The sequence below is a fragment of the Amia ocellicauda genome, chromosome 5 (genome assembly GCF_036373705.1).
Source record: "Amia ocellicauda isolate fAmiCal2 chromosome 5, fAmiCal2.hap1, whole genome shotgun sequence".
Taxonomy (NCBI): Eukaryota; Metazoa; Chordata; class Actinopteri; order Amiiformes; family Amiidae; genus Amia; species Amia ocellicauda.
Window position 1 is genome coordinate 1,720,716 of NC_089854.1, and position 26,886 is coordinate 1,747,601.

The window sequence follows — 26,886 nt, forward strand, 5'->3', positions numbered from 1 at the left end:
CGACCCCCTCACTGTTAGTTTCTTGTCCCTATTGGAGTCTGTAGGCTTCACTCAGCATGTGTCTGGACCCACACATCGTCACAATCACACACTAGATCTAGTTATTACCCGTGGGGTACAGATTCACAACCTAATAATATCACCCCAAAACCAGACCATTTCCGACCACTGCCTTATTACATTTGAGCTGCCTGGAGTAGAATTAGACACACAGGAGAGGAACATAGAAACTCGCTGCCTAAATCCCACTGCTATTCATAAATTCACTACCCTGTTGCCAAATGCTAGCTTTATCAAAACAGGATCTGCAGATGAATTATTAAATAATTTCAACAATAAACTAAGCACTGCTTTAGATACAGTAGCCCCATTAAGGACACGACAAATTTAACCAACAAAACACTCGCCATGGTTTGACGAACACACTCGCTCACTTAAAACAGAATGCCGTAGATGTGAGCGTAAATGGAGAGAAACAAAACTAGAGGTCTTCCACATGGCATGGAATGACAGTATAATAAGATACAAGCAGCCCTGTCCTCTGCTTGGTCTGCCAACTACTCCAATTTAATAGAGACGCATAAGAATAACCCATGTTTATTTTTTAATACAATAGCAACACTTACAGTGAGGGAAAAAAGTATTTGATCCCCTGCTGATTTTGTACGTTTGCCCACTGACAAAGAAATGATCAGTCTATAATTTTAATGGTAGGTGTATTTTAACAGTGAGAGACAGAATAACAACAAAAAAATCCAGAAAAACGCATTTCAAAAAAGTGATAAATTGATTTGCATGTTAAGGAGGGAAATAAGTATTTGATCCCCTATCAATCAGCAAGATTTCTGGCTCCCAGGTGTCTTTTATACAGGTAACGAGCTGAGATTAGGAGCACTCTCTTAATCTCAGCTCGTTACCTGTATAAAAGACACCTGTCCACAGAAGCAATCAATCAATCAGATTCCAAACTCTCCACCATGGCCAAGAACAAAGAGCTGTCCAAGGATGTCAGGGACAAGATTGTAGACCTACACAAGGCTTGAGTGGGCTACAAGACCATCGCCAAGCAGCTTGGTGAGAAGGGACAATATTTGGTGCGATTATTGGCAAATGGAAGAAACAAAATAACTGTCAGTCTCCCTCGGTCTGGGGCTCCATGCAAGATCTCACCTCGTGGAGTTTCAATGATCATGAGAACGGTGAGGAATCAGCCCAGAACTACACGGGAGGATCTTGTTAATGATCTCAAGGCAGCTGGGACCATAGTCACCAAGAAAACAATTGGTATCACACTACGCCGTGAAGGACTAAAATCCTGCAGCGCCCGCAAAGTCCCCCTGCTCAAGAAAGCACATGTACAGGCCCGTCTGAAGTTTGCCAACATCTGAATGATTCAGAGGAGAACTGGGTGAAAGTGTTGTGGTCAGATGAGACCAAAATCGAGCTCTTTGGCGTCAACTCAACTCGCCGTGTTTGGAGGAGGAGGAATGACCCCAAGAACACCATCCCCACCGTCAAACATGGAGGTGGAAACATTATGCTTTGGGGGTGTTTTTCTGCTAAGGGGACAGGACAACTGCACCGCATCAAAGGGACGATGGACGGGGCCATGTACCATCAAATCTTGGGTGAGAACCTCCTTCCCTCAACCAGGGCATTGAAAATGGGTCGTGGATGGGTATTCCAGCATGACAATGACCCAAAACACACAGCCAAGGCAACAAAGGAGTGGCTCAAGGAGAAGCACATTAAGGTCCTGGAGTGGCCTAGCCAGTCTCCAGACCTTAATCCCATAGAAAATCTGTGGAGGGAGCTGAAGGTTCGAGTAGCCAAACGTCAGCCTCGAAACCTTAATGACTTGGAGAGGATCTACAAAGAGGAGTGGGACAAAACCCCTCCTGAGATGTGTGCAAACCTGGTGGCCAACTACAAGAAACGTCTGACCTCTGTGATTGCCAACAAGGGTTTTGCCACCAAGTACTAAGTCGAAGGGGTCAAATACTTATTTCCCTCATTAACATGCAAATCAATGTATAACTTTTTTGAAATGTGTTTTTATGGATTTTTTTGTTGTTATTCTGTCTCTCACTGTTAAAATACACCTACCATTAAAATTATAGACTGATCATTTCTTTGTCAGTGGGCAAACGTACAAAATCAGCAGGGGATCAAATACTTTTTTCCCTCACTGTACCTCCTGGAGGTTGTTCTTGATCTGGCCAAGGGGTTTTTCTTCACCAGGGAAAGAACTGTTCTGTCATCCACCACAGTTGTTGTCCGTGGTCTTCCAGCCTTTTGGTGTTACTGAGCTCACCAGTGTGTTCTTTCTTTTTAAGAATGTACCAAATAGTTGATTAATGTTAATGTTTTTGCTCTCTCTCTGATTGGTTTGTTTTGATTTCTAAGGCAAAACCAAAAGCAAAACGCCCCAAGAACAAGCAGGAACTAAAGACAGCTGCAGTGCAGGCCTGGCAGAGCATCACCAGGGAAGAAACACAGCATCTGGTGATGTCTATGGGCTCCAGACTTCAGGCAGTCAAGGATTTGCAACCAAGTATTGAAACTCACAATTTAATTCATGATTATGTTAGTTTGTCCAATTACTTTTGAGCACCTAAAATTGCGGGGACCACACATGGCTGTAATTCCTACACCGTTCACACAATTTGGATTTAACTACCCTCAGAATTAAAGATGAAAGTCTACATTTAACTCACATCTTGATTGTTTCCTTTCAAATCCACTGTGGTGGCATACAGAGCCAAAATGATGACAGTTGTGTCATTCTCTAAATATTTATGGACCTAACTGTACGTGGGAAGCAAACATAATAGCCTAAACAAACAATAACTAAATCATCTAACTGAATTGTACTAGTAAATTACAAATAAAGCCTGAGCTATGTGTGATAATGCACCGCAATAAAGACTTAAAGAGGGAAAAGAAAAACCAGGTCCAGTATAAACAGCAGGGAAGGCAGGAAGTTCCATTTTCACTGCCCGGAAGTACAGGTGGCTAAAAGCCAGAAGTTCAGTTGCCCATTAGACTAGCAGGTGTCATTCAAACCATATGTACAGCAGATTTGTCCATAAAGAGGAGATGATTCACTGCTCCTGGCACGAAACCACAAGCACCATGGCACATTAAGTCTTTTCTCCCATTTAAGTAAACCCACCAATCATACACATATATACATTTTTTAAGTGCCTTATAGATATATATATATATTTTTTTTTTAAGCACCTTACATGTATTTAACAGTAACAGCGATTCAGGATCACCTGCTTTCCATTGATAACAGGTAATTCAAAGTATTAATAGTAACTGACCTACATTAGGAGATGCTAGAGAGGTGAAGGAGATGTTCACATAAAGTGAAGAAAATAAATAGTGATGAGAGTTGGAAGAAGCCTTTTTGTATCTTGTGATGAACAATAGGTTACAATCATTTCTATTTGAAGTGATCTCAATAAAATCCATTTGTACAGGTCTTCAGTTTGCCACATGCATAATAATACAGTCGTTGATTAAGTCTCCAAGAGATTGTAAATACAAAAGACTGGTTGGTTAGTTAAAGTGCCCTCTCACGCAGCAGTTGGCCAAGTATTCAGAAGATAATGGCTGCATACATTTCAAGAAACGATGAACCTTAATGCAGAGACAGGGTAACATGCTTTTTGTAGATTTCTGTAGCATTCAGCGTTTGATACAAAACTACAGATTAAAATGCTTTAACAAACTTAATTAAAGTAGCCGCCCAAAAGGAGCAAATACAAACAAATGATTGCTTTGTAGATATAACTGAAACAATGAATACTATAACAACATGAAACAATTAATAATATATAAATAATATACAGAAAAATAATACAATAATACTGATCTCAAATCCATATACCATTAAAGTAAAGCAAAACTTCTGACATTTGACACAAGAGTTTGAATAGAATAGTGCACACAGAAGAAAGAGAGGATATGTCTATTAAAGGTCACCAAAACACTTGGTTACACAGGCAAAGTGTAGACCGTGATTCACAGGAAGTTGTGAAAATGAAATGAGTCACTGACATGTCCACAATTGGAATTGAGTTTAGATCACAAACAGGACCCTTAGAGCAGTGTTTTTCAAAGTAAAGGTCGCGACCCAGTACAGGGTCGCGGAAGATAAGGCACTGGGTCGTTTGCAAATTAAAAATATAAAATGTTTTTCATTAGTTTTTAAATAACACTAAACACTCATTTTAAAGTTGGGACAGTTACTTGTATCAAGCAAGATGTACTTGTTTGAAGTTCCCTTACTTACAAGGCACTACATGTGATCAAAAAGTAGCAGTTTCAAATGTAACTAATCGCACCTAACATAAAACGTCGACTGTATTCTGAATCTGAATGGTCTATTTGTTGTTGCTTTCAAATGTTTAATATTGAACGTTTTGTTGTATGAAAAAGAAATTCTGAATGAAATCCATTTACATCTGATGCCAATGTAAGTACGCCCCCCGCATCAGTTAGTTCTACTGCCAAATTGGCCTTGTCTGAACCACCTAAATACAAAAATAAATCATGGACGCGGCAGTATATTGATTTTTTAAATTTGGTTTTATAAATTGTGGTATGGTAAATGAGGAACCTATGCCCCAGTGTGTTGTTTGCAGCAAGGTGCTTGCCAACGAAAGTTTGAGACCTTCAAAAGAGATATTTAGAAACAAAACACCGGGAACTCGTGGATAATCGAGGTTTTTCAACTAAAGCAACGTGAGTTAAAGTTATTGGCTGAAGTTCTAAATCGCTCAGCTACCTTGAATGACCAGGCACAAATGGCTTCTTATTTGGTTGCATACCAGGTGGCAAAAGAAAAAATGCCTCATATGGTGGCCGAAAAATGTATTCTTCCAGCATCTCTGGATATGGTCCGTAAAATTTTTGATGACAAGTCTGCTGACGAATTGAGAAGCATTCCTCTCAGTGACAACACAATGTCTCTGCGAATATGTGACATTGCAGAGCATTTGGAACCCCAGTTTATTACTCGGTTACAGTCAGATGGGGATTTTGCTATCCAACTTGACGAGAGCACTGATGTTTCAAATTGTGCAACGCTGTTGGTTTATGTGAGGTATGTGTGGCAAGATGACTTCATGAAAGATTTGCTGTGTTGTCTTACTTTACCAACAAATACAACAGGAGCACACATATTCGAAGCAATGGAATTTTTTGGAAAATACAAATTGAATTGGGCTAATTGCAAAGGAATAACAAGTGACAGTGCAGCAAATATCACAGGTAGAAATAGTGGAGTTGTGAAAAGAATATATGAGGCAGCTGGCAAATAATGTTGTCTGGAATCACGGTTTCATTCACCGTGAAGCTTTGGCATCCAAGGGTGTTTCCGCTGATCTTATGGCAGTACTGAAAGAAGTAGTCAAAATTGTCAATTTCATTAAAGGAAGCTCGCTGAACAACAGGATTTTGAAGCATTATGCTCAGAATTTGAAGCGGAGCACACTCATTTACTGTTTCATACCAACGTACGGTTGCTGTCAAGAGACAGATTGTTTACAAGGGTGTATGAACTCAGGAATGAGATTTACATTTTTCTGGTAGAGAAACCGTCTAACTTGGCAAATTTGTTTGACGATAACAGTTGGTTAATTAAGTTGTCATATCTCACTGACATTTTCTCAATTTTGAACGAACTTAATTTGAAGTTACAAGGAAGAGGCAGTGATTTATTCCGACAGTGGGAACACATCCAAGCATTGCAGAAGTCACTAGAACTGTGGCATGCACGACTGAAAAGTAACCGTCCCAGCTACTTCTTGTTACTACAGCTACTGCCTTAGAGGGTCTATAGAAAAGCAAGCTGTCCTCATCTGCACAGGTCAGTTAGAAGAACAGAGCCTCTGGAATTGAACAGATGGTTACCAGGATTACCAGGGGACACAGCTTGAGTTTTCAGAAGCCCTGAAGGGAACCAGCTGACCCAGAGAACTGCTTCAGGATCCAGAAGGACACAGGAAGTTGAGGACACAAGTGGAAATTAAGTAGAGGAGTATTTTAGAAGGAGAACAGCAGGCACTTCATACACAGCAGGTTGTGGCAGGGTGGAACAGGCAGCCCAGCCACATTATTGAAGGTGATCTTTGGATTAATAAGCCACCAGCTACCAATCAAATGAGATCAGACCATCAGCCTCTTCTAGGTTGGATTGTTTAATGAAAGCCATCCACACTGCAGTTTTATCATCACTGTTCCTATCCAATGTGTAAACTTCTGTGTAATTCACCAAATGAATCTGGTTTCTCTTCCTCCTCACACTCTTTCCTCTTGCTGCAGTTTTCCTCACAGCACTTCCTGTTTGGGTGTGGGGACACGGTTTCACAGCCCAGAGGGAGAAGTGACCTCAGCGCAGGCCAGTGTGGCAACATCCACTTAGGGACAAAGAGAGACAGACGATGGAGGCTGTGGTTCTGCTTCTCGTGCTGAGTTTAGGTACTTAAGAAGTGCAAGTTTGAATATTGTCTGATTTAAAAAAGCAGAAGGAAAAAAATGTATTTTAAGTTTATAATCTTTCTTTCTTTGACAGAATAATTTCTCAGTCAATGACATTGAAATACCACTCTTACTAACAACTACCTGAAACACTGCTGTGAATGATTGCATGGACAGTGCAATGAGTTTATCAACACAGATGGATTCATATCTGAAGAGCAGCTCTGTATGATTACAATGGAGCAACAGATGTAATTACAAGCAATGTTGAGGAGCAGGACAGTGGAGTTTACATCCGTGGTGTAGAGAATACAAACATTTATTGTGATTTTATTCTTTAAGTTTCAGGTAAGGCCAATTGTTATATTGTAATAATCTGGCACCATATATATTGGTGTGTAAGTCAAAGAGCAAAACACATTAGCACAGGGACCCCACAGATCCTTAAAAAGTCTTAAAACATCTTAACTTTTGATATTCAAGGTCTAAAAATGTCTTAAAATGTCTGGAATTGTAGGAGGGGAGGCATTCAATTTGATCTGGGACAGAATGAATGAGCATGTTTTGTTTTTTGTTCAGTTTTTAGGTTTTATTTTACCGGTATTTTATATCCTACAACAATGACCATTTCCGCAATGTCCAATATCAACAAGAACTCGACGCTGCGAGCAAGCAATGCAGGCTCAGCCATGGGTAAATGCAAGTTCAATGAGAGGTTGGAGGATGACAAATATCGTGGCTGGCTGAAACCATCCAATGATTCGTATGGGGCGCGATGTGAACTTTGTAGCAAAACATTCAAAACATTCAGACAATGGGTAAACGGGGAATAAAATTAACACCCGCCAAATGTGGGTAGATTTAGCCAGTGGTAAATCTGTCAATTTTACCAGCCACTTTGGCAGGTAGACAACAAGTGTACAGGAACTCAACTTTTAGTTTCTGATATTTGTCAATATGTTTCAAAATACTAATTAATTTGTTGATGTTGTAGTGTTGGTATGTTAGTTGATTTGGCAAACGGCAATGTTTTTTGAAAATATATGGCATCTGGACAGTATTCGGTCCAGGAGGATGTATTTCATGGAGAGCAATGAAGCAGCAGTAAGGTGATTAAGAATGTGGAAAAAGAATTACTTTTAATTACTTTTCATAGTCATAATTACTGATTTATTAATTACCTGGATCAAAGCGTTTCAGAATTATAATATGACATAAAATGAAAGAGGACCACAACAAACACATGAATACACACAGCCAGCTATTGCTATTTATTTTGTATTCGCTGTAACTCGAACGCACAGTTATGTTTCTGAGAGTTTCTGAGTGTGGTTTGGAGAGGAAAAGTCAATCTTTTAGTCAAGTATAAATTAGCTAGATAGATTGGTTTTATACATTTTGTATTTCGCTGTTGTGACCAGGGCCGCGTTAAGCCAATGGGCTACATGGGCTGAAGCCCAGGGCCCCGCCTCCTAGGGGGCCCCCACCGTTCCTGTAAAGTCAAACTGATAACGGTTGGCTAATAATTAAAAAAGCATGGACTAAACTAAACAATTTGCCTTTTTGTACAACATTTTGTGTCCTTTTGGCATGCCGTAGTTATTTGACACAATAAAAAAATCTTATGCTAGCTATACCCACTGGCGTTCAACTAAAATAAACTAAGCTGAGTAGCTAGCGGCAAACGTGTCACGGAAATACGAGAGTGGTGCGAAAAAAAGAAAAATCACTAAACTCAAACTAGCTACAGCCGAGGAGGTTATAAATAGTACACCAAAACTAACTACATTCTTTAAAAGTCAGTGTCAGAAGAATTAAAGTGAGGAAGGGCCACATGAGTCAGAGGAGGGAGCAGAGAACAACACCTTGGTCAGCGCTGAGTGCGCAGCCACAGCAAGGAGACACTGCACTGCCAACTACGGGAGAAACTTACGAAACAGATAATGCCATTGCTAGTTCTGATACGGCATGTTGGGGTCCGATAACTGAGGATAACTGGGTGAGCAAGGGCCCCCTTATTTGCCAGAATAAATACAGTGATTTTTCCGCCTAAGAGAGAATTTACAAAACTCAACGCAGATGCCTCTCAAAAACCTTATTCACACGAACCCTCAAAAACGGGGTGTGTGTGCCAGGAAAGTGGCTCCTTTACTGACCCTCCACCGGCAATGTGTATTGTTTCGTTTGTCGTCTATTTCAAGAGAGGACACGTTCATCAGCATGTATCGATTCAGGGTTCAGTGACTGGAAACATGTAGAGGAGCATGAGGCTGATAGCTCCCACTGAAATGCAATGCTAACATGGATTGCACATACTCAGATCAATGGTAGATGCTGTGCTTAAAACACAGTGTCAAGAGGAACAGGCATACTGGAGTGAGGTACTCAGGCGGGTTGTTTCTGTGATCAAGTTTCATATTTTGTACTTCAACGCTTTCAGTCCACTGGCGTTGCCCTCCAGGCTGTAGATCTAGACCTGGTTACAGCAGTGAACATAGTAAGCTCCCTCATTGATTTTGTTGAGGACCTGCGTATGCAGTGTGGCACATTTGAGGAAAACGAAAAGGACATGTCAGATAGCGTGTCACAAGAGTTCAAGAGCGAGAAGAGTCGACATATAAAGAGAAAACGTCAATCAGATGAGTCAGGAAGAGACACATTTCGCGTTGTTTTTTGCAGTGATTGACAAATTGAACACTGAATTAAAACACAGGCACGACGCATACAAAGAAACAGCTTTTTGACAAATCTAATGTCTCTGTCTAACGATGAAGTAGGCACAGTTGCCCGCAAATTACAAATGAGGTATCACACTGATTTACAGAAGTAAGTGGTTCCCAAACTTTCTGGGTGCAGCCCCCCAAAAAACATTTGCGTCACAGCTCGCGCCCCACCCCCAACTGTACGGTTGATTGTCTCTCTATGTAGCTGTAATGAAGATTGACGGGAGGGTGGGATTTATTATTTCTTGTCTGTGATCCGCTGACAATGACAGATCTGCGACTCCGCCAATGGGATCGGTGGAATTCTGCAGATTTGCGCAGATCTGCGGAAATCTGCGGCACTACAAGAACGCAACCAATGGCTTCCTCAGAGAATTTCTGCGTGCAAATACTTTGACAAAGTAAATTAAAACACTGTTAAGTGTATAATATGTGCAGTGCAATTAATATACCACAAATCTACAGCTGGTATGTTAACCCACCTAAAAGCCAAACACCATTCTGCAAAACTAGCAGAGACAGAAAAGGAAAGAGGAGCAACAAACAAACTAATATTATTAAAAGACACACAGCCAACTATTGCTATATATTTTGTTTTCACTGGAACTTGAACGTACAGGTATGTTTCCAAATGTATTTAGTAAAGTTGTTGTGTTATATGAGTATTTTAAAATAAAGTTCAGAATTTCTTGCAATTGCAAAAATTGTCACATTGCATTATTTCGCATTTCATGTAATTTTTGTTAATGCGTTTCCAAAATATTGCAGCAGAGAGTCCTGGCAAGCTCGTTTCCCACTCGATGACATTTTGGAGCTGCAGGTTATTCTTATGCATTTATTTTACCGTAATTATCACCTCATATAAACGGCTGTGTATTTGGAAACTATAGCGACTTTCACAGACGCTGCTGCCTGACAATCCTCTGTCCTGATTGGCCAGGACTGGAGATGGAAGAATCCAATAACCGAGACCCAGTTTCCACTCTGTGAGTCGCGACAGTACAGTTTGTTTTAATGTGTGTAAGTGTAAAAAAGTCGTCTCATAGAGATAGGTGGATGCAAAAGAGATCAGTTTATCCAGTGCGATTTCAGCGGGGCAGCCAGTTGTCAGATCCCTCGGGGATTTCCTGTCTCGTCTTGACGTTTTACCCGTTCAGTCCAAGGAACTTGCTCCAAATGCTGCGGAAGAAACAGCTGCAATTTGTATTTCCAAATGTGGAAATTGCACTGAAGATTCTCGTCTCCTTGCCGGTCACAAACGCGGGGGGTGAGCGGTCGTTTTCAAACTTGGCACTGATTAAGGACCGGCTTAGGTCCAACAGAGACTCAGTCATTTAAGTCTCCTGTCGATTGATCAGGACCTGCTTCACCAACTGGACTTCACAGACATTATTATGGAATTCAAGGCAAGAAAGCATCAAATTTAGCAATGGTAAGTCAAATGTGTTTTTATACTTCGTGATGTTAAGGAGGCTTGAGTAGCACCACATACTCGCCTACTGTAGGCCACACGATTAGTCTACACTTGTTCTGTCTAATGTCACATTACATTACATTAATGTCGCTGTACACCGCCCATTCAGAGACACGGGTGATGATTGTGTCGGTCTTGTATGAGATGTGCATCAGCGCAGATCGCGGGACTCTCAGCTCATTGTACAGTATTATTGGGGGGGTCTCCAAAGCGGGGCCCCTGAAATGTCAGTAGCCCTGCTGGGCCTCCAAACACCTTAATACGGGCCTGGTTGTGGCCGGAAAACATTGCCAAAAGGACGCTAATGTAAGGCATTTTCATTGCAGCTCACATTGCTAAACTGGCAATTGAATGAAAATGTATAAAAAATTAAAAAGAAAAACCTATTGGTCAGTCAATTAAAGCTGTAATTGCAACATATTCCTTTATAAAACAAACAGTCACAACCTTTATAGTTAATTTGAAATTATGACAATAAACAGTTGTGAAAATGTCTGGAAACAATAATACAAGAGTCTGACATGAGGTGCATGAGAGTTGACAGGTGAAGAACCCAGTCATTATGCATAGATGATAAAATGTGTTTATTTAACATGCCAGGTCTGGAAGGGCCCCAACATGGAAGCACTCTACCTCAGCAGAGACTTATTGAACAGCGGAAGTGGACAGGCTGTAGAACCGAGTCTGACATAAGTGCAGAGTCGCGGAGACAAAGCAAACAGAACTTCAATCGGGCCGCTCGGAAGCGCCACGTCGGGAATGATTCCTCCAGTGAGGCTTAATGTTTACAGACATCAGCGCAGCTTTATAGGAAAGTGACGTAACATCTTATGGCCGTTCATCCAGTCAGAAGATACAGGTCCGGGTCCGTTTACGATCTGTCCTCCCGTGAAGAGGTGATGGATACAAAAAGCAGATGTCCGTCTCTGATGTGCACTAGGAAGATGCGATCCCACGGTGGTCATTTACTTAGTGTCAATCGCCCATTAACAGAAACAATTTCTGCCTATCTTGAGAAACGATTAAGTCATAAACAAATTCACAGCAGACATCTGTAGGCTATTTCGGCACTGTGTGATCTTTCATTACTGACAGGAGATCCAAACAAACCAACCTTGTTGACCCTTTACTTGTCCTGCTAAATCTAATCTGCTCAGTCTGTATACAAAACTACTTCTAATGCTAGTATTAATATAAAACATTATATAATTATCACAAAACACTTTCTTCAACATCCTATACAGAGTCTTCACAGCCTTTTATACATTGCAGGGCATGTGGGTCTGTGGCCGGGGTCTGTCACTGGGGGTTTGCCAGAGTGTTATCTTGAGGTCAGATTCTTCCTTTGATATACTAAGAAAGGTCCGATCCCACGGTCGTCATTTAACAACTGTCAGGCGCTCATTAACATAAACAGTTCCTGCCTATCTGGAGAAAAGTCCACAAACAGACTTCTAACAAACAGCTGTGAGCCCTCTCTCTTTCTGCAGTTTGACCCTTTCTATTATTGACAGGAATGTCTAGAGGGTATGCCCTGAACAACTTGCAAATACATTTACTTTGCTTGGTCTGCATATTATTATTAATATAAAACATAATACAGTTTATATAAAACATTAATAATGTCTCTTCAACTCTTTGCTGGCGTGCGGTATGACCAATGGAAACAACATCACTGTCTGTCATCATTCCTAGAGATTATATATTTTTACCCAACCACAGACCGTGACTCTATGAATATCTAGCCAATCCAATGAAATCCTTTTAATGACATATGAGTATGAAGAGCAATAATGTGTCACCATATAACACCCTTTCTCTTGTGTTATTGTGTTTATACAGATCCCCATTAGCTGCCATGTTATTGCATATGTGATTGATTCATTTGAAAAAGATGCTCTCGCACAGTCTCTACTAGCAAGTATAATTCAATAGAATGCAGTGTTCTGATCAAAGACCTTATAACACTTGCAAGTAGCATCTGTGTGGGAGCATGTTTTTCTATCCAGATCCTTTTCCCTCATACACACCTGTCTAGTCTACACAGGTGTGCGATTAGCTTTTGTTATGGTGATTGATTAATTATCTGAATAAATGCCATGTTTTAACATGTTCACTCCACATTTATGCACCCTCAAAGAGCCCTGCACTTCAGCCTGAGCCCGACGGGCCTCAACTTATCAAGTTATCAAGTCGTAAGCTTTAATGGCTTAATGTCATTCAGGGCCAGTAGATCTACTTTAATAATAAGACTCTGCTAATGTTGAGATGTGCCAGAGAACCACCCCCCCACCTAATCTCTCAGAGTCCGTTTCAATTCAGAAAGCCATGTCCTCATCACCAGCGCTTCACACAGGAACACAGGACTGCACTCAGAGCGTGGACTAAAGAAGCATCAACAGCACTGACTTTTAGACCTGTATCAAGAATTAACTATTTTGATTTCTGTTGCCATGCAACATCTGACTGAGAAAAAGTAAAATAAAGACTGAAAAAAGAGAAGTTGACAGGAAGTTGTTTTGTGTGTGAGTGGGGTAGTGAAACAGCCCTATCAGCTTCTCTTCAGCTCTTCCCTGTCGGTCAGTCAGTATCAGAGCAGAGTTTGAGTGCAGGAGCTCTCTTCACCCGGGACAGAGGACGACTCCACTGGACAGCACAGGGGTCTGTGAGTTATACAGCGGGGGGCTGCTGTTGTTCTCCCCTTTTCTCAGACAATAGGATGGGCCAGCTGTGCACTGGCGTACGCATCAGCTATGTGTTGAGCTGAATCTAATTTCACCTCTTAGTCTAGTGATAGTTATATAAATTAATGAAGAGTTTGTATGATTTTGACTACGACAGAAATATTTAATTGTGCAATTGTGTTGAACTGATTTGTAGATAGTTGCTGTGGGACTGAATACTATTTGACTGTTTTTAATTTCTCATTGATTGGAAAAAATAAACATGCTAATATTTGATCATGCCTGTAAATGACTCCTGCACAACACTGTGACTTCACAGTCCAACAATACTACACTTCTTACTGCTTTATTCTCAACACATTGTTAATGATAATTCTGGAAAGATGTGACTCATCATTGTGCTGTTTCTCTATTTATGAAGCAACATAGGAAGTGTTTACACTGTGTGCCTACAGCTCCTGTTTCCTGTGTGTCTGCAGTGACCCCTATAGAAGGTGGTCCGACTCCTCGTCACTGACAGAGAGCAGAAGGACAGAACTGACGCTTCAGCGATGGGTGTGGAAGAGACACTGCGCTTACTGGGGGCCACTCTGCTCCTCCTGCCTGGTAACACTGACTTCTGTCACACTGTTTCACACACTGCACTAGAGAGCACGCAGTCTGTGCACCAGCTTTCTACTGTGTGGATTTACCACGTCTGCTGTCACAAACCACTAACATGTGCTCTTTATGTTCTTCTGCTTTATTGTATTGTTGGCCGTGCTCCACAATCCTGTGTCTGTGTCCTGTGAGGCTGTCATGACTCTGAGCACTGCTGGACTCTTCACTGGTCAACACTGACCACTGACCTGCTGTTTCTGCAGGTGTCCTCGGTGGGAGCTGGGCTGTGTGGTATCAATCTGACAAGATCTGTGCTGTGAGAGGCTCCTCTGTGGTCCTGCCCTGTTCATATGATTATCCTTATGATAATAATAATTATAATTATAAATATGAAGTGCAGACAGTGATGTGGTGTCACAATAATGGGGACTGTCTTGAATCCTCATATGTGTATCACAGTGGAGGGGGTTCAATCAGCCCTGAATACCCACACAGAGCAGAGTACCTGGGGAATAAACAGAAGGACTGCACTTTGAAGATAAAGGACGTAAGAACAGCTGACAGAGGAGAATATAGATTCAGATTTGAAACCAATCATCCTGGAGGTAAATGGGTTGGTCGGACTGGAGTGACTCTCTCTGTCTCTGGTAAGATCTGTAATTGTTTTAATTAATCAAGAGTCTGGTGTCTGAAGTGTAGATTCAGCAAGAAGCCACGGCCAGTTTTAGCTCAATCCTGTTTTAAGACGAGTGCAGCTTGAAGAAGAACAGTGTGTAGGAATCAGTCTGAGGACTCAGTCAATAGAGGCCACAGTGCAGAGGTCCAGGGGAGACAGACGTCTCTGTCATTCACTTAAAATCATTGTGCTGCCCCGGCCATTAATGAGGCCTGCAACTCAGGGATTGACACACCATCCCATTACAACAGTTATAAACCCACAGATATCACTCGATGGAGGCGATGCCTTATCTATGTGGATTTGATTTGCACTTTATTTCAATATGTTGCCATGTCTGCTGAATTGAAACCAGTCACTTTGCTTTTTATGTTTAGAAAAAATCTCCTGACTGCTTTCTTATCTGTCACGGCACATTGAAATACCTGCGAATCCCACAGTCACTTACACTGAGCTGTAGAAATCTGCCTCCATAACCAATCCAGGGATCTGCAGTTTGCTTCATGCTACTGGACTGATGTTTAATAAGCAAAACTGGATTCTCGAATGCTGTGTATCTTTGCACATGAATCACTACTTGCACACTACAACACAATGTCTTGGCATCATGACACACAACAAGGATCCCCTTATGATTTGAAAATGATTAGAATTGATAGACTCATGTTCACATTTTTATTTTTATTAAATTGCCACTCAGAATTAACATTTTTAGGAAAAGACAATAACATTAATTCATACATGTAAGCAAAGTACAATGTTAACAAAGGTGTTTAATCTCATATTGACTGGTCATCCTGAACCCTTTAATTTCCATCAGAGCTACAGGTGAAGATGAACTCATCAGGAGTGAATGGGGCAGTGAGAGAAGGAGATGCTGTGATCCTGACCTGTGACATAGGGAGCTGCTCTTCCACACAGACACAGATCACCTGGTTTAAGAATGGCCGGCCCATCTCTCACACACAGACACCCGCCAACACACTGCGCTTGAATCCTGTTTCCTGTACAGACTCTGGAGACTACTCCTGTGCTGTAAGAGAGTATAGAGAGACCCAATCTGAAGGGTTCACTGTGGACGTCTGCTGTAAGTACCTTCAGTTACAGCCTCTGTACAATTTCAGTGTCATTTAAATTATTTGGAAGCTTTTTACAGAATAAATTACTCAAAATCTCAGGCTCTTGATCTGCCTTAAAGGTAAGTGTCCTCAGCCCCTCTGGTGAAATAGTGGAAGGCAGTTCTGTCACCTTGACCTGCAGCAGCAATGCAAAGCCACCAGTGCAGAGATACACCTGGTTTAACAGCAGTGGAGCTGCTGTCTGGGAGAAAGGATCAGGGCAGGTCTGTAGACAGTGGGCAATACAACTGTGAAGCACAGAATAAACATGGAGCCCACAGCTGTGCCTCTCAATATAACAGGTACAGTGCGTATTATACACAGAGACATGAGAGTGCAATTCAGTAGAAACATTGTCAGATCACTCTGTGTAAAAATCCTGACTCATGAGTTAATTTAAGAACCTGAGTGATTACACACCCTGCTCTGAAGGCTGGTTTACTGTGTTACTTGAAGTTGTTTAAAATCAGCGTCAGTAATCATGACTAATATGTTTCCTACTACATTAACACAAGCAGTTCAGTCCCTCTGCTGAAAATGTCATTTGATGCTGTTTGTACTATGACTCTGAGTTCCAGCTGAGTGGGAGACAGTGCTGCTGCCAGCTGTCCTGGGGAGTGCGCTGTCCGTCTGTATTATCACTGCAGTGATTCTCGTCTGTGTCAGAAGGTCAGTGGGTTCAGCTCTGCATGTGTGTGAGTTTGTATCTTCTGAACTGTCAGGGCAAAATATAGCTGTGTGTCTCCGTGTGGATCTCAGAAAGTGCTGTGGATTGTGAGGTGTGGGGATGCTGGTCGTGTTGTTTCTTGACATGTTATAGAACTGTTATAGTCAGGACATATTAAAGGGGAGGTTTACGGTGTGTAAAAGGAAGAGCTGACAGAGAGACTTACTTGCTCTGCTCTCTGTGTCTTGTTGGCTCCAAAGGAGGAAGGCTGGTCCATCTGCAGAGGAGAGCAACAGAGACACAGCGGCTCCAGTGAAGGTACAGACACTGACAATTAAACAATAGATTTAATTTGAAAAGTCTACTAATATACCAGTAAACTTTCACTGTCCTGTGATATATGTACATACTGACTAATAATGAGGTCGCAGATCCATATTGTGAGTTATACTGACTTACAGCCATTGAGGACACTAGAGGAAAAAACAGCTGCAGCACATGGGCACAGGACCCCACTCTTCAGAGATGCAAAGTGGCAGTGCAGTGACTCACAGTGTCCCTGTTTCCAACTCTGCACAGGAAGCTACAGGGGACATATACAGCAGTGTGGGCCCATCAGACACCCCAGAGAGAGGACAGGACCCCAGCGCCCCAGCACAGGGGCGGGACGACCTCAACTACGCCACCGTTCTCTTCCAGTCAAAGACAACAGCCAGGCAAGTCTCCAGCTCTCTCTGTCACCATCAGGGCCTGTCTGTCTGCTCTAGTGCTAGATCTGCACTGAAAGAGTCGCAACTTGTCAAAGAGGAAGACACTGACACATTTGTAACTGTCAACTGAGGCTCAGCTCTAGGGGACAGTTGAGAATGAAATGTCACTCTCCTCATGTATCACTGAATTATTATTATTATTATTATTATTATTATTATTATTATTATTATTATTTATTAGCAGACACCCTTGTCCAGGGAGACTTACAAAATATAAGAGCAATACAAAGTGCAATAATACAGTGCAGTTCAAGGTATAATACATTTTACTAATTTCAATTTACACAAGTGTATACAAGATATACAGTAAACAATACACTCACCTAAAGGATTATTAGGAACACCATACTAATACTGTGTTTGACCCCCTTTCGCCTTCAGATCTGCCTTAATTCTACATGGCATTGATTCAACAAGGTGCTGAAAGCATTCTTTAGAAATATTGGCCCATATTGACAGGATAGCATCTTGCAGTTGATGGAGATTTGTGGGATGCACATCCAGGGCACGAAGCTCCTGTTCCACCACATCCCAAAGATGCTCTATTGGGTTGAGATCTGGTGACTGTGGGGGCCAGTTTAGTACAGTGAACTCATTGTCATGTTCAAGAAACCAATTTGAAATGATTCGACCTTTGTGACATGGTGCATTATCCTGCTGGAAGTAGCCATCAGAGGATGGGTACATGGTGGTCATAAAGGGATGGACATGCTCAGAAACAATGCTCAGGTAGGCCGTGGCATTTAAACGATGCCCAATTGGCACTAAGGGGCCTAAAGTGTGCCAAGAAAACATCCCCCACACCATTACACCACCACCACCAGCCTGCACAGTGGTAACAAGGCATGATGGATCCATGTTCTCATTCTGTTTACGCCATATTCTGACTCTACCATCTGAATGTCTCAACAGAAATCGAGACTCATCAGACCAGGCAACATTTTTCCAGTCTTCAACTGTCCAATTTTGGTGAGCTTGTGCAAATTGTAGCCTCTTTTTCCTATTTGTAGTGGAGATGAGTGGTACCCGGTGGGGTCTTCTGCTGTTGTAGCCCATCCGCCTCAAGGTTGTACATGTTGTGGCTTCACAAATGCTTTGCTGCATACCTCGGTTGTAACGAGTGGTTATTTCAGTCAAAGTTGCTCTTCTATCAGCTTGAATCAGTCGGCCCATTCTCCTCTGACCTCTAGCATCAACAAGGCATTTTCACCCACAGGACTGCCGCATACTGGATGTTTTTCCCTTTTCACACCATTCTTTGTAAACCCTAGAAATGGTTGTGCGTGAAAATCCCAGTAACTGAGCAGATTGTGAAATACTCAGACCGGCCCGTCTGGCACCAACAACCATGCCACGCTCAAAATTGCTTAAATCACTTTTCTTTCCCATTCAGACATTCAGTTTGGAGTTCAGGAGATTGTCTTGACCAGGACCACACCCCTAAATGCATTGAAGCAACTGCCATGTGATTGGTTGATTAGATAATTGCATTAATGAGAAATTGAACAGGTGTTCCTAATAATCCTTTAGGTGAGTGTATATGGGGTCCACATATGGTAGTCGTTCCACCACTTAGGGGCCAGGGATAAGAAGGAGTGACTCTGGAGGAAGGGGAGTGGAGAGGAGGCAGAGTTAGAGTGCAGTGGTCTGGAGGGGATGTATGGAGAGATGAGTGACTGAAGGTAAATCGGTTCAATGTGGTCGAGACTTGAACTATGCCGGTATCGGGAGCCAGTGGAGAGAGCGGAGCAGTGGAGTAGCATGTGCGAATCGGGGCAGAGAGAATAGCAGACGAGCCGCAGAGTTCTGGATGAGCTGGAGCGGTGGGTAGTAGTTGCAGGCAGGCCGGCCGGGAGGGAGATGCAGTAGTCCAGGCGGGAGAGGACCAGGGACTGGATGAGCAGCTGAGTCGAGTAGTTGGTGAGGAAGGGTTGGATTCGGCATATGTTGCTCACGAAGAATCTGCAGGTGCGTATCAGTGTGGTGATGTGCTGAGTGTAGGAGAGCGCAGGATCCAGGGTGACTCCTAGATTTTTAGTGGAAGAAGAGGGAGAGAGTGTGGTGGATTCCAAGTTGATTGAGATGGAGAGGTCAGCAGAAGGTGAGGAAGAGAGGGGAAAAAGAGGAGATCTAATTTGGAGAGGTTGAGCTTGAGGTGGTGCGAGTGCGAGGATGGAGTGATCAACAATGTCAAATGCTTGCAGAGAGATCAAGGAGGATGAGGACTGAGGAGAGGGAGGCCGCCCAAGTACAGTTGAGGAAGTCAGCGACTGCCAGGAGAGCAGTCTCAGTGGAGTGAGGTGTGCGGAAGCCAGATTGCAGAGGATCAAGGAGTGAGTGATGCAGAGAGCTGGCAGTGGACAACACGCTCAAGGGTCATTGAGAGGAAGGGGAGTAGGGAGACAGTGTGGTAGTTCTGAGGAGAGGTGGTGTCAAGGTTAGGTTTCTTGAGGAGTTGGATAGCTTGTTTAAATACAGAGGGGAAACAGTCAGAGAGGAGGAAGGAGTTGAGGAGGAAGGAGATGAAGGGGAGTAGATTAGGAGCAGTCACTTGGAGGAGGCGAGTGGGGAGAGGGTCCAGAGCACACGTTGTAGGTTTGTGACCTAGGAGGAGAGAGGATAGTTCAGAGTCAAAGAGAGGTGATGAGATGATGATGATGAGGGTGTGATGGGAGAGGAGTGGGACTGTTGAAGAGCTCATGGATGTCTGTGATCTTGCAGGAGAAGGAGACAAAATCATCAGCAGTGAGAGACGAGGGAGCAGAAGGGGGAGGCGGGGCAAAGAGGGAGGAGAAGGTTGAGTAGAGTTTGTGGGGGTTGTTGACAGTGGATTCAAACAGTGATTGGAATTAAGACTTCTTGGTTGAGGTGAGTGAGAAGGAGAATGTGGACAGTAGAGAGCGGTAGAGTTCGAGGGCAGCTGAGAGTTTGGACCTCTTCCACTTCTGTTCAGCGGCACGCAGACTGTATCGGGTTGAGTGGAGAACAGAAGAGATCCAAGGCTGAGGAGGGGAGGGATGTGAGAGGACAGAGAGAATCAAGGGAGGAGGTGAGGGAGGATAATAAAGAGTAGGTAGCACAGTTAACAGACAGATGGGAAAAACAATCAATGGAAGATAAGAGAGTGAGAGCAGAGAAGGCAAGGGTGGAGGCGGAATGGAGATTACGGCGGAAGGTGACAGAGGGAGTGGGTGGGGTGTGGAGGGAGGGGAGAGAAACGGAGGAGGAGATGAATTGGTGGTCTGAGATGTCCAGGGGTGTCATGGAGATTGTCGTAGGGGAGCAGCTCTAGAGAAGATGAGGTCTAGCTGGTGGTCTGCCCTGTGAGTGGGGGGAGATGAGAAGAGAGAGAGGGGTTGGAGAGGTGGATGGAAGTCTCCAAGGAGGATGGTAGGTGAGGACAGAGAGGGGAAAGAGGAGAGAAGAAAGTCGAGTTCATCCAGAAAGGAGGCGAGTGGATTGAGAGGGCAGTAAAGAACTTGGAGGAAGAGGAGAGAGGGGGAGGTGAGATCAACTGCGTGGAATTCAAAGTTGTTAGTTGTGAGAGAAAGCGGGGGACAGAGAAGAGGAGAGAGGGGGAGAGCAGGAGCCCTGTTCCTCCTCCCCATCTGATAAGACAGGGGAAGTGGGACAGGTCAAACAGAGAGGATAGAGCGGCAGGGGTGGTAGAGTTGTCCGGGGAGATCCATGTCTCGGTGAGAGCGAGGAAATCCAGAGAGTGGTGGGAGGCGAAGCTGAGTGGCAGTTCCACAGACCTCCAGAGAGGGGAATGAAGGGGAAGGAGGAGGAGGGGAGAGGCAGTGAAATGAGGTTAGAGGGATTAGGGAGGCAATGGTGTGCAGGTGCACGCTGAGAGGAAGGAGAGAGCAGGACAGGAATCTGAGAGATTGTCATGAATTAAACTAATATCAAAGCCCTTTAATTTTCAGGTTGTTTTCAATTAATTGTATATTATACACACACATATATATATATATATATATATATATATATATATATTTGTTCCCCATGAAGGACTGTAGCCTCCAGGAACGAACCAGATGACCCCTCAGTTGTCTACAGTGTGCTGAAGAGGCCAACAGAGTGACGGGCTCCATTACATTTCAGGAGAAGCATCTGGACCCTAATCCCACCCTCACCACACTTAAGTACAGGAAACCCTACTTTCCCAGCATTCATCACTTCTCATCCCTGCATTCTCCACCAGCATTGCGGCAAACTCCCTGGCTATTCCAAACTGGGGAGGGAGGCCGGGTCCAATGCCTCGTCCACATGGCCAGGCCATCGACAGATCTACACACACTATGACACTCCATCCTTCAAAGTCTTGTCAGGTTTCCGAAGTGAATTCCCTGCAATCTGCTGTGCGTGGAACTGAAACGTTTGTGTAAAACTCACAGGTCCTGAAATGATCTTTTCAGCCCAGATGATGCAGCAGAAGCTGAGTAATTGAGCACAGTTGCCTCTTGAGACATGAGAAGTTGCTCAGGGACCAAAACTTATTTAGTTCAGAGCCTGATTAGGCTTATCAGGGTGGCAGGGCTGGGACTGATGCTCTGATGAATATGTGAAACTGCAGACGATCACAGAATATTATATTTGCTTTAATATTGGAGATGGTATTTTGTGTGTAAAATATTATGGGCTGGTATTTATTTTTAGGTTATTTTGCTAACAGTTAATGCAAGAGAAGGATTCCTTTGTAAAGATATATATTTAAATTGAATAAACTTCAAGTGCAATATGTTTGACACACATTTTTGATATTTTGTAAATTTGATCAAATAATATGTATTTTAAAGCAGATTTTAAAATTATTTAATTGCAAAACGATTTAACTCTGATCTGGGAAGTGTTGGATGCTGGGAGTTGTTGTTTCAACACATATATATGTTGAATGTATCATTGCACATTGCACAGCTGTTCTACTTGTGTTTTAAATGTCTTTCTGATAAGATTAGTAGAGGAGTCTTCACCAGCCTTCATGTTAATGACTGTAAAGAGAGGACAATCCAATGACCATTTAAGGGGCTTTGTCAAAATTGATGACACATTCTTGTGTTTGACTGTTCAAGAGGGCTATTAGAGGAACACTATTCCACTTTCATAGATTATACAGTAAAAATATAGTAGTGCCCTTAGACTGTGTGTGGGGACTGCAGTGTTTATCCGTCTGCAAGGTCTGTGCGTTGGGGGGTAGGGCACATCGTTTGGGTATCTGATATTTTGCCCCATCTCTTCATGTGGTAGCACTAGCTGACATTTGCTGACACAAAACACCATCTGTGTCTAAAACCAGTTTCTTCCATTCCCACAGAAGCACTCTAGTCCTTAAACTAAACTCTTTGATTTCACTTTCACTGTTTCTTTTTTGCTGACTATTGAATTCCATTGCTGGTCTATGTCGGTGTCCTCTGTGTTCTGTATATTAGCAGTCACAGAAAAAATCCAAGGCAAATATTCTTCCTCATTTACTCCAAATGCCTTAACAGCAGCCTTAATAACTTCTAAGGACATTTCTTCTGTACAAGTCTCTATGAACTCTGCTTCTAACGACAGTCTGGACAATACCGGACGGTGAAATTGAAATCAGCCAATTCAGCTACCAATTGATGGTGTTAATGTTCTGGACCCATAGGCTATCACTCTCATGTTACCCTCCTTATGTTGAGAAAGCACTGCGCCTATCTCCTCCTGGGATGTGTCAGTATGCAGAGTAAAGACAGGGTACCCCATTACTGCAGCAAACAATCAATTTGACTATTCAGAACTAATTGGTGATGCTCTGTCCACTGAACTGGTTGGGACTTCACTACCCAGGATCCATTCTGCCTTTTCTGCCCTTTAGACACTTTGCCCTTTTCTGTTGATGAATGTGCATTTGATGGTACCCCCTGCCCCAGTTTCAGGAGCTCATATAATGGCTATGGAATTCTAGAGAAAACCATTATATACTGTCTATAACATCCCAGAAGCCCTGATATCTTTTTGTTTTAATGTCTGAACCGCAGCTGTGTCTGCAGGGTATATTTTACTGCCCTCTGCCGACACAATTCTCCCCAAATATCTGATTTCTCTTATAAACCAGTCACATTTGCTCTCCCACTGCTTAACCTTTATAACACCTGTCTGATGTGTTCCTCAAATGACTTGCTGTAGACCAGCACATCATCTAAATCTCTCAGGCCTTTTAAACATTCCCCCATATGTAACCCCTCTACTAAGTATGGCATTTTTTTCTTCTTTTACAAAATGAAGGGGTTAAAATGGTTAGAAAATTGTTTTATTGCTGTTTGAAAGTTAATAAATGAAAATATGTAACATTTTTTATTGTCTGCAGATTTAATTTGTTTTGGCAATACCATTTAAGAGCCTTTAACAAGAGGCTCCTGCAGAAGTGAAGCAGAGCTAAGATGCTTGCTGCTGTGTTGAGACGTGTTGATGTAACATTTGGAAAAAAACCTTTATGTTAGCAAAGTTAGCGGGGGTCTGCAGTTATTTTCTGTAGTACTCAACATTTAGTGTTAGGTGAGTGTTTCCAAATCAAGCTTATTTAAAGTTTAACCTTTAAGTTACAAGAATATATTCTTGTCATTCTTCTGTATCTCGTAAATGTACTCCTAATTAATGTGATTACCCATTGAACGAGTAAACCACATTTATCTGTAAAGTGAAAATTATTTTCAGAAAAGTATACATTGAAACTGAGACACCTTATTTTATTTTATTTGAATACTGAATGTTACAAGACGAAAGCTCTACAAGTGAAGCATAGCTAAGCAGTGTTAAACTGTCGATACTTCCTATATCATTGTCACCCCTTGAAAAGGTAGCATTCTCTTCCCTTAGCATTGTCCTCACTATTTTCTGCTGTTGCTCTGTTAGATGGCTTACATCTACAGTTGGATCCCACATTTCATCATCTGAGCTGTTGCTCAATTCGCTTTTCTTCATGTCAACCTGGACAGGTTCTAGTACACAGTTCACAGCAGAGCCCACTTCCCCTTTAATATTGTTACTTTAATTTGGGGAAAATTACTTTTATCCTTGTTAATTTGCCTTTATAGAATTACATCATGCCCTGCATTGTATATAACCTGCAATGTTACACACTGACCACTAACCTATAGGACCACATTGTCTCATTCACAGGTTCAAAAAGGTTAAATCATCAGTTCGTACTCGTGACCTAACCTTGAATTTCATCTTTGTAACTTTCCCCTTGGTAATTTTAAATTTCGTTTACCACTTTCAACTATCTATTTTGCATCTGTATCACCTGTCTGGATTACATTGATCAGGTTTTCGATTTCATCGCTTGGTATTTTGGTAAAAGTGGCACATAACTGCTCTGTCAGTGATGGTGAGGAGGGAGTATTTAAACGGTAACCTATTTCCTTAATAACCTCTTCTATAACATTAAAACCAATGATTGGCTTTTCCAAAACACACTGACTCGTCACTAGTACAGGCACTAATAGTTATTTTATATTCTCACCACCTAGCAGTTTAAAAGCTACTTCTACCCACCCATCATATGGGTTTTGAACACCATTAGCTGCTATGAGCTTCAAAGAGTTTTCAGGTCCCATCAATTCATTCATTTATCTAAGTCTCAGCTCTGGTAACAGACATTTGTTTCCTACAAGTTTTGCACATCTAGTCCACCCACTATCATCTAATAACCCACCATGCATAACTGTTTCAATCTCAAACTCACACTTCTTAGTTTGCTCACATATGGCATGACACAACATTTGGGGTTCTGACCAGTGTTGAACCTGACGATTTGGAACAGAAGCACACAATCTTGTATTGTGAGCACTGTTTGGATGCACAGTGTTGGAACGCTTGGGTGCTGCAGGTTACGGCCTGTTCTGCGACTGTAACCTCCCTGCGTTTCCCTGTTGCTGCGGTTGCTGCTGCTGTGACTGTAGCGGCTGTGGCTGCACCCCCACTCTCTCCTCTGGCAGTCGGCTTGGAAGTGATCGCTGCTCCTGCATTGAAAACAATGCTAGTCGCACCTGCTAACCCCCGCCTGCTGACAACCCCTGCAACCTCATCGCCTGTACTTCCCATCGCTGCACCTCGGCATGTCAGTTTTTAAGTTTGTAGTTGCCATTGTTTCCTTGATGGCTGTGATGTCCATTTTTAGTTTGCAAAGCGATGCCACATCCAATTTAATTTCTTGAATTTATGGAAGTAGCCTGGTGACATGCTTCGGTTTACTAGCTTTCGATTTCTTCCCCATCTCCTTTCCCTCTGCACTGCACACACTTTAACTGTGGGTTTAGACATCCTCAACTTATTTTGTCTTTCCGCCTCGCTATTGCATGCAGTATTCAACATTTCAAACAGCGTTTCATCCCGTCAAACTCATGTCTTTCAAGTAGGGTCTCATTTCAATTTTAATATTGCAACGAAACCTGTACTATTGAGGTTGTGTTCTAACTGGATTTTACAGAGTAGCGTGTAGCTGAAACCACCTTTGTTTTACCAGGATGATCTGGTCAAATAACCCTGGAAGCTGGATGTAAAAGGGGAGAGTGAAATGCCAGCAGGATATATAACAAAGTATTTTTAATAAACAATTAAATAAAAGCTGGGTACACAACGTGCAATTTAGGCAATAGAAAAATCAATATCCATTAAAATAGTTCAGTTAATTTCTCAGTCAAATTAGTCCTCATACATAGAACCAACTGTTATAATATAAGAGCAAATAACCTTCATAAGAATACTAAAATAAACCATACAATAAACACAGATGTAAGTGAAATATAGATAAAATATACATAAAAAACACAATTCCAACACAGCAATTCAATAAAAACCAATGCAAATACTTCAACATAAACCCAGGATTCACAACAAATACAAAATAGGATAATTGCAGTTTTAAATCAATTGATTGTTGGGTGGGTTGGGTCGGAGGGGTGGGTCCTGTGGGTCCTCATCATGAAATCGTTCTTTTGCGCACACTCTCTTCCTCAAACTCAGTGGTAGCATTGTATGGTATTTTATGTCAGTGTTAAGACGTAAAATACCAAAAGTATTTTAAACAAATGACTAAATAAATGAATAATGATTGTGAAAACCCTGGTCCCACCCCAACAGCAGCGCAGGTGCAAGTCCCAGGCAAAGGGGCCCCCTCAAGTGGGTATAACAACAAACTCTGTACATTGCCATATACAATACTTTATAAAATAAGCAACAGCAGCTCAGATCAGTGACAGGATTTCATGAAATCATACAGTATATTATATATATATTTTTAATTATTTTACTTTAAATAATATTTGTTCTTTGGTATATAATTGTAAAAAATATATATATATATATATACACTCACCTAAAGGATTATTAGGAACACCATACTAATACTGTGTTTGACCCCCTTTCGCCTTCAGAACTGCCTTAATTCTACGTGGCATTGATTCAACAAGGTGCTGAAAGCATTCTTTAGAAATGTTGGCCCATATTGATAGGATAGCATTTTGCAGTTGATGGAGATTTGTGGGATGCACACCCAGGGCACGAAGCTCCCGTTCCACCACATCCCAAAGATGCTCTATTGGGTTGAGATCTGGTGACTGTGGGGGCCAGTTTAGTACAGTGAACTCATTGTCATGTTCAAGAAACCAATTTGAAATGATTCGACCTTTGTGACATGGTGCATTAT

General features: G+C 42.2%; 1 long non-coding RNA gene across 5 annotated transcripts; it reads left to right on the forward strand.

Annotated features, from left to right (window-relative positions):
- The first annotated feature begins 13,254 nt into the window (after nucleotides 1-13,254).
- LOC136749158 (uncharacterized) lies at nucleotides 13,255-23,530 on the forward strand. Of its 5 annotated transcripts, none has more exons than XR_010816717.1 (8): nucleotides 13,255-13,354; nucleotides 13,829-13,979; nucleotides 14,237-14,620; nucleotides 15,470-15,736; nucleotides 16,340-16,436; nucleotides 16,695-16,752; nucleotides 17,014-17,150; nucleotides 21,219-23,530. It is a non-coding gene; the product is annotated as an uncharacterized LOC136749158 (long non-coding RNA). The 5 variants fall into 5 exon arrangements; XR_010816716.1 differs by having other exon boundaries at nucleotides 13,853-13,979; XR_010816720.1 differs by having other exon boundaries at nucleotides 13,853-13,979; nucleotides 16,346-16,436.
- The last annotated feature ends 3,356 nt before the right edge of the window (nucleotides 23,531-26,886 follow it).